Raw genomic sequence first — 8,765 nt, 5'->3', positions numbered from 1 at the left:
ACAGAGCTTTGTTCTGGGTCTCGCATTTTTCCTTAAGTCGTTGGGCTACAAATAGCATTCCTTGGCCCTTTCTGAAGCCACACCGACTCTTGGGCAGTTCACGATCTTCCAAGTAAAGGCTTAGATGAATAAGGAGGACTCTGGCAAGAATCTTGGCACCAATCTTGCCCAAGAGAATTTCCTGTGATAGTCAGAGAACAACCAGTTTCCTTTCCTTTTACAGAGACGCTCAGTGGAGGCATCCTTGAATTCCTGGGGGATAATCTCCTCATGCCATATTAACTGGAAATTTTCAATCAGCTTTTATATGAGCAGTAGACCCCCACCTTTTAAACCTCACCTGGAATAGAATCAGCACAAGGCACTTTACCACATGAAAGGAGCCTAATGACATTGAAAACCTCTTCCAAAATGGACTTTAACCTGAGGTATAATGTCAATGGTTTCAACTTTAGTTGATGATGGTCCATTCAATGCACTATGGAAGTGTGACTTCATCAGTGCTGAGTAGTTTAGATGCAATAGAGCTTTTTGGCCCTTAAATAGTCTTCAAAACAGTATACATACACATTGAATTATGACTATCAGCAAAAAATAAAAATAAAAATAAAAATAAAATAAAACTGAATCTCAACTGCTTGTTACTGCGCCAAGAATCCTGCATCTCTCTAATCTCAGAGAGATTAAAGAACTAATGCTGGTGTATGTATATGTATTATTGGGGGGTGTTGTGAGTGAGGGAACATATATATATATACGTGTGTGTATATATATGTATATGTATATATATATATACATATATATACACACACATGTATATATACACACATACACACACACACATATGGGTGGGTGTTGTGAGTGAGGGAACATTTTTTTTTCCTTGTTGCCATTAAAATCATTGGCAAATCCAAAATCCAATACTAGATTCTGATGTCTAGAGGAAACAGCAGTATGAATGATTTAGTCTCTTACCACTTAATTCACAATTGTTTTCCAGAACATTGGACCAATCCTCAGTTCAAATTGTAGTGCAAGCTGATTTCTTGATATACACAATGACATTGAAATTCTTTATCTTTCTCATTAGTGCCAATTTGACATGTGTGAGGTCTTATATGAGAGATTGAAACTTTGCATTTCTCTAATTGCCAGTGATTTCAAGCTTTTTTTTTTCTTGACAATTATTGGCTACATGTATTGTTTGAAAAAACTATGACTCTTGATTGCTTGTTCATAGAGACATGTCTGTTAACTGTTTAGATTTCAAAAACCAGTATCTTATTAAGCGTTTGTTACAGATTTTTTCACAATCAGCATATTTTCTCCTAATTCTATTTTCAATTGAAAATATGACAGAAATGATCAATTTTGTCTCTTGTAATCTGCATTGTGTTTTTATACATTCTTCTCACATTGAAGTGACAGTAGAGGTTCCTAAAGAAAGTGTGTCTCACTCAAGGGGAAATTTTTCTTGACTGCCTATTCGTAAATTCTTTTCATGTTCTCTCTTTTACATTATAAACACATTTATTCTCTCCTGATTTTAAGCTTGGTTACATGGAAGTTGACACTCCTTTAAGGGAATGATAAAAGTCAAATTCTGAGACTACTTGGATTTCTCTTGGAGGGGAAAAGCATGAGCTACAGAGAGTAATACAAAGTGAGAAACTTCTAAAATTCTACCTGGCCTCTGTGAGTAAAGAGCTTTGATTGCTAAGCCACAAGTTATGGCAACAATCTGCCACATACAGTCACCAACATCAGCCTCATCTCCTCAACACTTCCTTGCCATTTTTTCCCCTTCTCAAGTGCCTTACTTTCAATCCACCTATTGCCAATTCCTAGTTCTTCCTCCTTTTACTAGAATTCTTAAATTTGTTGCTTCTTTTCCATCTTTATATGGCTAAACCTATGCCTGATCAATGAAATAAATCCTATGTCAAGTATAACCTCATTTACCTAAATGTAACTCCATAAACTTTTCCTCTGACTCTGGTCCCCTATCTTTGAAACCCTCTGGTGACTACTTGTAGATAAAACAATCACCTAATTTATAAAATTTCTACTAGACACTTTCCTGTTGCTGTCATCTTCACAGCTGTATGTCTTCACAGAAAAAAACAATATCAGATTATGGAATATACAGAATTTTTTCAAATATTTCCCAACACCTGTAACTCATCTGCAGTAACAAAACTCATAATGAAAACAACAATGAAATTAAAATGCAATTCAGCAAAATTATTAAGGATTTGCAATAGTCAAGGCAAGGAGACTGCAGTCATTATTCTTTGATTCATAAAATCAGACAGGTTTTTAAGCTGGAAAAGGCATTTGCTATTATAAGATTCAGTTATTTTTATTTTAAAAATATTAATGTAATAGTTCTGGACAGGAAATATGAAATGATATAAACAGATTTTATAGTTTGTGGACAACTAGAACCCATATCTTGATTCTCTATTTTTTTTTCTCACTAAACCTATTTATTTTGGTAGAATTTTTTTCTTTTGTACATAACTCAGTCTTTGTTATTTGGCATAATTTTTTTCCATTTAAATATTGAATTCCATCTTTTTTTTTTAATATGCATTGGGTAGATTGAGAAATTGTATTTGAATCCTAGTAAAGCCATGCAAGTAAAATAAATTTCCAGCCCAGATCTTACAGATGCATACCTTACAAATATTATTAATACAAAACTTATTTGCTATATAAAATGCAATAAGATTTTTGTAGTAACAAGCATCTCGCTGTCAAAGATGTCTTCTTCCAGAACCCATTTATTGCAGCTTATTTATCTCCTTACCTCTAGGAGTTACAGTGCTAATAAAAATCATTCATCATTGCTTTGTCTCCTTACTTATACAGCATGTGCTCTGCCTTGAATATATAAACAGTAGTAACTATAACCAGGGATAATGTGGATGTTTATTCAGGTACAGTGTAACTACTGCATCTTAACATAAGTAGGAATGTTAAATACCTGTTTAAAGCATAACAAATTTTTTTTCTAACTTTCAAGGGAAAAAAAATAAACATTCTGCCTCCAGTCTCAGATGACTGATATATTCTGTTTTTAACCATTTTTTAAAAGTAATTCTATATAGCTGGATAAAATGTTTTCTTATTAGATTTAGTGGGACAATGATTTATTTTCTACCATAGGATATAAGACAAACAAAGCTATTATAATGTTAATAAGTGTCTACTTAGGTATCATCACTGTCTTATTGACCCATTTTTTATATCTGCAAATAACTTTTTAAAAATGAACAGAAGACATTAACATAAAATTTTAGAATTTCTTCACTAAGCTTTTCATTCTTTCAATGGAAAAAATCATTCAGAAAGTAAGATCCAAATGATAACTTTTAATTATTTTTAAATGTTAATTCTTCGTTGCCCATCTGATTATCAAAGCCAGGAAGGCCTTACAGAAACTCACATGATTTTTCTTCTTACAGCAGCAGAGGAGAGAACTGAACATCTGTAGAAATAAATCTCAAGAAATTTATTCAAGGATTTTTCATTCAATTTTCTTCAGTTAAATCCTAACATGTTGTCCTGTGGCACAGATTTAAGAAACCAATACTTTATGCAGAAGGGAAAGTAGCTCTTAATTCCATTAAATCTCTATGTATGTACACACACACACACACACACACACACACACACACACACACACACACACATACAGATTTAATGAAATTAAGATATATATGTATGTATGTATATATATATATATATATGTATATATATTATAACTTGTACGTTTTATAGAGGTATTATTGAGAAATATTTTATATCTTCATTTTACAGTAATCTTCTATACTGTATTCTATTGTTTCTGTTCCATGGTACATTGACTTAAATACTGACTTATGCACTATAGACAAAGAGTGGGCCCAGGTTTCCAGTCCATATATTACCTACACAAATAGTAGAAGTAGTCAAATACATGAAACCAACCCAGTGAAATGTGATGGGTATTATCTTATGAAGTTAATATTCATGAAATAGAATATCTCATGAAGTGTGATGTTTATCTATGAGGAACTCACTGGATTAGCTATAAAATACTTATATCAATCAAAAAGAATTTAATATATTTAAATGATTTGACCAATGTTCGTTTCCATAAACATAGTCATATACTTTGTTTAGAAACTGAATTTGTTAGCAATGAAAAATAACATATTACGTGTCAAAGGTCATAGATTTATTTTGCAAGTTTTGTTGTAATGTGCACATATGAGAAAGAAACAAAGAGACACACACAAAGAAGGAAACAGAGATAGAGACGCACAGAGAGAGAGACAACGCAAGATAGAGAAAAAGAAAATTATGGCTTATTGGTAAAGTAATATCCTTTACCTTCCCCCTCCCCAGATAAAACAAAATACATGATCTTGACCACTAACTTGACTATACTCCCTACTCTCATACCATTATACCTTTGAGAAGATAGGAGATGAAAAACAAGGAGAAAAGAAGAAAATAATAGTTAAGGAACAGTGAATTAAAAGAAAGAAAAATAGAGAAAAAGATAAAAGTGTTTCCTTTTAGATGTGGGGGAGAATAATTCTAGAAAGACTGCATCCTTCTGCGGAAACGTTGCATAAATATTCCTTTTCCAATGATATAGTATAGTGCTCAGATTGACCTTATGTATTATCTAGTCCAAACATTTCATTTTGCAAATGAGGAAACAGAGACTCAGATGTTTAATGACCCTTTCTTTGGTCACAAAAATAACAAGTGGTGGAGACAGGACATAAACCTAAATCCAGTGACCTCAGATCCAAATTTTTTTTCTACTTCACACAAATTAGTGTAAAATCATTCCTTTTTTTCCCATGAATTAGCTAATGATAAAATGTCTTAGAAATAAATGTATGGGTTAGTAAAACCAATTCTTGTGTAGTACTGCCTATCCAAACTACCTCAATTTGTAGTGCTCTTTAACTCAAAATAAAAAAGGAAAGAAAAGAAAATATCAAAGCAAGTAATGAAAAAAAAAGGGCATTGCCAGTGTGATCTGAAGCAGATGTCACCACTTACGGTCTACCCTTTCAATCTTCTTCCTCTGAGAAAAGCAACCAACCATTAATGGGAATCAAGAGGAAAAAAAAATAGCAATCACAAAAGAGGGAAAGAGAAGCCAGAAGTCATGATAGCATTCCATAACTTCAGAAGTTTGGTTTCAGCAGTTTGATACACTGAACCATTTGGTATGCAGAAAAACACTTTCAAAAGTTAGGGCAAACTTGGAAGTGACAAATAAATAGCATGCCTGCTTTGCTATCAGTAGTTACCAAGAAGGACCACTTCCCTGGTGGGTAGGAGATACTATTTTCTGTACCTTTAACTTTTTAGTTTTCTAAATCCAAATAGAAAACAAATATTTCTTGCTTATTTTCCCCTTTCTTTCTTTCTTTTTCTTTCTTTCTTTCTTTCTTTCTTTCTTTCTTTCTTTCTTTCTTTCTTTCTTTCTTTTATTTTTGAACTGTCCCTTCATTACCTTTTCCTCTCTTTCTCTCCTTTTCCCTCCTTTTTCCTTACTTCCTCTCCTCAACTTTCCCTACACCTCCCCCTCTTCTCATTTGCATCTCTGTCATATTTCTGTCTCTCTGCCTCTGTCTCCTTCGCTCTGGCTCTCTCGGTCTCTCTCTCTCTCTCTCTGTCTCTGTCTCTCTCTGTCTCTCTGTCTCTGTCTCTGTCTCTCTCTCTCTCTCTCTCTCTCTCACACACACACACACACACACACACACACACACACACACACACACAAAGCTTCTTGGAAAATAGACTCAAACTTAAAATTCAATTGTAGTGAGACACAAGGACAGAGACCAGTGAGATGAGGGGTACCTCACAACTCCTAGCACTGATTCCTTTTCTCTGTTCATGGAATCCTGATTTAGATCTTCTTAGCTGAATCTTCCTTATGGATGTACAACCCAACTTGTACTGGAGGGTCCATGAATTTGTCACTTCCATAACCAGCACTTTTTGAGGGGCCACCAGGGATCTAACTCCCTGGAGATGTCATAGTTCTTGGGTTGCTGTTTTTATGCTTCTTATCTCTTTAGCCATTCACATGGCCTTTAAACACTCCTGCTCTATTGGCCACTAAAATCATTGTCATTTAGGTCTGCTGAAACTTCAAATACAATCTTTGCATTTCTCAAACTAACAAAGTTCCCTGGACATCCATCTTGCCATACGAACTCAACTTGGATCAATAAGAACAATCACCATAGTTAGGTCTGAGTAGAGGCCTTTCCCTGTCCACCTCTCAAGTGTGATGCTTTGTCTTGTCTCCTTACAACCACAGTAGAAAACAAAATGAGGAGGGAATAGTAACTGTGAAAACAAATTTGAAGCAAGTTTCTCTGATCAAGGCCTCATTTCTCCAACATAGACAGAACTAAGTCAAATTTATAAAAATAAGAACCATTTCCCTATTGATAATTGATAAAAAAAAAAGAGCAATTTTCAGATGAAGTAACCAAAGCTACCTTTTTAAAAATGGTATTCTTAAAAAATACCATTTTTAAAAAATGCAAATTAAAACAATTCAGAGGTACTATCTCATACTTATTAAATTGGCTAATAGAACAGAAAAGAAAAGTTACAAGTGTTGGAGGAGATGTGGGAAAAATGAGACATTAATGCATTGTTGATGGAGTTGTGAACTGATTCAACTATTCTGCAGAGAAATTTGGAACTATGCCCAAAGGGCTTTAAAACCATGCATACCCCTTGACCTAGCAACACCACTACTAGGTCTGTATCACAAAAGAGATAGAAGGAGAAGAAGGAGGAGGAGAAGGAGGGGAAGGAAAAGGAGGAGGAGGACCTATATGGACAAGAACATTTGTAGCAACTGTTTTCTGGTTGCAAATAATTGGAAATTTGGGGGATGTCCATGAATTGTGGAATGGCTGAACAAATTGTGGTATATCATTATGATGAAATAATATTGTAGTATAACGAACGATGGGCAGGTGCAGAAGGTGGCGGAATGGCAGTGGCAGTGGTGGCCCTCCTACCTTACCAACCAAGGAGCCGGCAAGGAGCAAGCAAGCGAACCCCGGAGCCTGACATGCCCTGGCAATCCAGGCAGCAGCCCGCCAGAGCCCTGAGGGCCTCAGCCAATGCATGAGCTAACTCTGTCTGCTGAACAATAGAGGCGCATTGCCTGCAGATGAGCGGGGAGGTATAATGGGGGAGGAGGGGACGGTGGGGTCAGAATGGGGATCTCACCAGCCTTCAGTAGCAGAAGCAGTGACTCATCGGGTCCCTGATCGGTGCACACACCGGTATAGCTGAAATACAGAAAGATGTGGAGTACAAAATGCCATTCACAGTAAACAACCTTACAATTAACATTAATACCTTCCTACTTAGTTTCCTCAGGAAAAACCTCTGATCAGTGTTTACCTTCCTATACCACATCATTTAATGGACAAACATGGGATGTATGTAAACAACTTTAGCATGCACTCAGACCTTGGAAAAATTATTCAAAGTCTCTTGAATGAGTTTTGGAAGAATCATCCAGTTTTAGCTCCCAGGTCAGCATTTCCATACCTGTACAGTAGCCCAATGGGAATGCCTCCTTATGCTGCTCAGGGTGTTCCATTTCTTCCCGCGTATTCTCCACAAGAAGCAAAAAGACCTATGGCTTCTGTACCAGTTGCTGATAACTTTGTCTCCAGCTTCAAGTTATTCCACCCCCATACATGTTACTCCCTCCTACGGTTTCCTCTCCAGTCTTCCATTCCCTGTTCCCACTACAGATGCCCTGATGCAGACAGGCCCGAATGGGTGCGATTACAAGATTTCTGATATCCCTGATGCGTTTCGAGTACTTTCAGAGCTCAGCCTGTCGCAATTAACAGATATGAATGAACAAGAAGCAGTTTTCCTAGAGCAGTTCTGGATTCTGCAGCAGCTGAAGCAGGACATTATCGACAAGGACTACTTTGGTAAAGAGCATCGAAGATCTTACCTGAAAAAAAAATCTGCTTTTAGGGCCCATCCTGGAGGCGAAAAGTCAGACAGTCCTACACAAGCATGAACGGCTCAGTCAGATGAAATCGGGCTCTGAAAAGAAAATGCAAAGGCAGCATGAGTTTAGCTAGAGCTGCAGCTCGAGAGCCCTCCAGGTGAGGCTGAAAGTGGTGGCCCACGAGGCCAAGGAGGAGTCAGACACTTGCGCAGAGGATTTCCTCTAGGGGAAAATGGAAATAGATGATGTTTTTCATCAGCTTCGTGGAAAAGGAACAATTTGCCATTGTCACAGAGACACAGAGGAGAAGCTTCAGCAGGTCATTGCCACGTGCACCCGGTTTCATGCTCACCTTTAGATTTTTCTGAACACATAAACTGCCAAGAGAATAATGAAAGGTCCCAATTAAGTACATTTTAAATACATGTGATTTGCAAACAGACATTTCATCCTAATGGTTGTATTATGTAGTAGAGATTAACTGTATAAAATTGGATGCCTTTTATTATCTTTGAGAAATTATTTTGCCTTCTTTGCACTAAAAATATCATTTGTATTTATTGTTGATAAAGTCTTTACCATATTTAAGTTCCTGCTGCTATTCTCCGAGTATTTGAAATTAAATACCTATGCATGTAATTTTGGATAAATTCAAGTATTTTGTAAATAAATATTCTTTTAAATTAAAAAAAAATGATGAGTGGAATGTTCTCAGAAAAACCTGGAAAAACTTCCATGAGCT

The 8,765-nt window shown here is 36.1% G+C and overlaps 1 pseudogene; it reads left to right on the top strand.

The window, feature by feature from the left end:
* Positions 1–7,276: 7,276 nt before the first annotated feature.
* On the top strand, positions 7,277–8,381 carry LOC110219129 (vacuolar protein sorting-associated protein 37A pseudogene; annotated as a pseudogene).
* Positions 8,382–8,765: the final 384 nt, after the last annotated feature.

The sequence above is a fragment of the Phascolarctos cinereus genome, unplaced genomic scaffold (assembly GCF_003287225.1).
Source record: "Phascolarctos cinereus isolate Bilbo 61053 unplaced genomic scaffold, phaCin_HiC Scaffold_4;HRSCAF=312, whole genome shotgun sequence".
Classification (NCBI taxonomy): domain Eukaryota; kingdom Metazoa; phylum Chordata; class Mammalia; order Diprotodontia; family Phascolarctidae; genus Phascolarctos; species Phascolarctos cinereus.
Note: the sequence above shows the minus strand (reverse complement) of the source record. Positions and strands in the feature narration are given on the sequence as shown.